A 3,121-nucleotide genomic window follows, 5' to 3' on the forward strand; every position below is an offset into this window, starting at 1 on the left:
AAAGGAGCCGCCCGAGCCCGGCGAGACGGCAGTGCAGCTCAGCGCGATTTAATGAGTGGAAGCTGTATGATCTATTGGGACACATCTTGAACATGTTTGTGGCGGTAGGTTTAGGTGTCGTTGCGCGACGGCCGATATTTTTGTGGATATAGTGGGCATTCGCTAAAAAGACATTTTGCTGGGCGTTCGCTAAAAAGACCATCGAGAATCGAAAACTTTGATTTATGTCACTTCGGGTCAATGGATTGACTTGAAACTCAGGATTAATACATGGGAGCACAACGTGGACATATTCCAAGCAAAAAAAATGAGATTCGTGCATCGCGGACTTCTCTAGAGTGGGCGTTTGTGGGCATTCGCTAAAAAGACCATGCGGTAGGCTGGCTGTGCCTTTGTGCAGCTGGTAGATTGCAGCCAAGGCTTCAGGAAGCACTACCACCACACCATACTCCAACCGCTGTAGCCAAAAGAAGGAGGTTGTTAAAATAAGTTTTCTCTCTTTCAACATTATCCTCACATGCACTGTAATATGTAATAGGCAGCTAAGTTGCATATCTTATTTGGATTAGAAGAGGGATTTAGTTGTATGATTCAAAGATTACATACATTGTAACATACAGAGTACGGCCTAATAGTTTTGCAATGAATAAAAATCTTTGTTCAACCTTAGTCAATCTTACATGCACATGAGCAGAAGTTGATGGGCTATTACCGATGGGTGACGTACTCAACTAGCACTCAAGGAGAAGTGAAATAGTAATAAAAACCCCAAGGATAGAGATGATGATCAAAAATTCATAAATTTTCAGCAAATTTGTGGTGTTCAACAGTGCCTTGTAACTTGCCTAGCAAAAACTGCAAAATGAAGTTAAAGCATATGCAAGCACAGCATATATCTGTATATACTGAGTCTATTAGGCTTCAAATGCAGGATCAGGGTCTGTTGTCTGTTCCTGACGGCTACAACAACGTCTTACCATTTCGTACTGAAGAGGAATATCCACCTCTTCAATCACCCACTTGTCCACGAGGTTTGCTTGGTCCTCTGTGAAGGCCCCTGAGTGATGCACATCCCACAGTTTTTCTATAGTGAAGGACAAGGTTTCAATGAGTTAGAGCTGTATGTACAAATTAGAGAGAGACATGTACATTGACCATGCATCACACAAGCCAACTGAGTTTTCTGCTCAGGAAACGATACAGAAAACACGTATCTTAGTGTGTATTATAATTTTCCTATATGTATCTGTCTGATTACACTACAAGGATTGCAGATAAGTTAAAGTGCATACAGCATTCTCTATAATAATGAGAACATTTACTTACTTCTGGTGGACCATCCATTCTCCTCTCGCCTGAAGAAGAGGCTATGCCTCTCGTTGTCTGGGATCTAAAATAAAAATGAGTGAAAGATGCCTCTCGTTGTCTGGGATCTAAAATAAAAATGAGTGAACTATGCCTCTCGTGGTCTGGGATCTAAAATAAAAATGAGTGAAAGATGCAATGTACTCAATGCATTTTGCAAAAAAGATTCTGTATATGGGTTGTGCCATAATGGTTAGTAATATTGATGCAGTCTGCCCACCTTATATTTTTAAAATAGTAAAGAAAATGTATGACTTGGAAGGCATATTTTCTTTCAAAACATACCTGTCCTCCTGCAAGGCTCTGAAGATATGGCTTCACCGCAGTGAAATAACCTTTCAGCTTGTTCACCTCACATTCCCTAAACCTAAAGCCAAGAATGCATGTAAGACATGGGTGAACGTGGAGTGACCAGTAACAATGGTAAAAAGACATGAATAAACTCAAAACTGTGCCCTTTTTCTTCAGAATATGAAGTACAAGTGCATTACAAACAAACAAACATTTTAAATCTGGTAACTCATTCGCTCATTGCTTGCAAATACAGTAAGCAATGTATGGAAATGGCATTCAGTAGGATGACAGATATACAAATGTATAGCAATTATCTTCTGTCATATAGTTGTAAAAGGAAACAAAATAAGCAAGCTGAGTGAGGTTAGTTGTATATAGCAAATAAGACCAAATAAATGTTAAGTAAAATAGTCAGCTCAGTTTTCTTACAACAGATCAGTGGAAAAAGCAGCAGGAGCAACTTCAAGGTCACTGGAATCTGTGTCTGACTCTGTAAGCTGGGAGGAGAACTGCAGGTATTAGAGAGGAGCAATTAAGCTATTAAGCGTTACCTTTCGCTTCACTACTGTGATGCCCGGGTGTGAGGCGGCATCATGATAAACACGCATGATGTCTTTGAAGTCCTCCTGAATCATAACAAGTTTACCATTCTTGTGGAGCTTCCCCTCCACATTGGAGTAGCTCCTGGCCTTGCGCTGGAAGTTCAGGGTCTGGCGTTTGGACTCCACACTTGAATCCTTGAGGCCAAATGGAACATTGTTATGTTCCTGGGCTGACAGTGTCCTGAAAACCTCATGCCCCAGTCGGTGCCACCGGGCCTTTGTTTATCCCTGTCCAGGTAGTATTGCAGGGCAGCAGCCTCTGCTTTACTGATCGGCACTTGAAAACAAAAAAACAAAACTTGTAGTTGGATGTAGAGTAGTGTTTAAGATTGCCTCCGCCCCCCCCTCCCCCTATTCAAAACATGAATATCGATCGTCTAAGAGAAACACTCAAATTTCCAAGCTCCATTCTGACTTCTGCGAGAGGCAGTCATAAGCATCATACACAAATGGTTCACAGGAAATGTACAAAAGTTAAAACAACAAGACCACAAAAAAGGACCTTACTTGCGTTGGTGCACGTGGAATTCGCACAACATCAGCCAGCATTCAGCGCAAGAGAAGTTTTGTCGAACTTTTTAAACTCTCGCAAGTAGACTCTCGCGACGTCTCGCGATCGCGAGGTGGAACCAAATTTGGAAAACTGGGCGTAAATAATCGCCGCTTGTGGTCCTGTCAATCAACATGATTGACGGCGACAAAGAAGCGAGTCTGGGATATCCTGAATGCGCTCTCTGGTTTAGAGCGCTTTTAGAATAGAAGCGCATTTAGGATGCAGGCCTATCCCAGAAGTGCTTCTATCCTAAAAGCGCTTTTAGGATAGAGCACATTTGGGATATATCAGGGTCTATTATAAAATC

The 3,121-nt window shown here is 41.8% G+C and overlaps 1 long non-coding RNA gene across 1 annotated transcript; it reads right to left on the reverse strand.

Annotated features, from left to right (window-relative positions):
- Nucleotides 1-377: 377 nt before the first annotated feature.
- LOC118417291 lies at nucleotides 378-1,356 on the reverse strand. The gene is made up of 3 exons (XR_004831356.1): nucleotides 1,327-1,356; nucleotides 978-1,084; nucleotides 378-457 (listed from the first exon to the last, which is right to left on the reverse strand). It is a non-coding gene; the product is annotated as an uncharacterized LOC118417291 (long non-coding RNA).
- Nucleotides 1,357-3,121: the final 1,765 nt, after the last annotated feature.

Source organism: Branchiostoma floridae, chromosome 6 (assembly GCF_000003815.2).
Source record: "Branchiostoma floridae strain S238N-H82 chromosome 6, Bfl_VNyyK, whole genome shotgun sequence".
NCBI lineage: Eukaryota > Metazoa > Chordata > Leptocardii > Amphioxiformes > Branchiostomatidae > Branchiostoma > Branchiostoma floridae.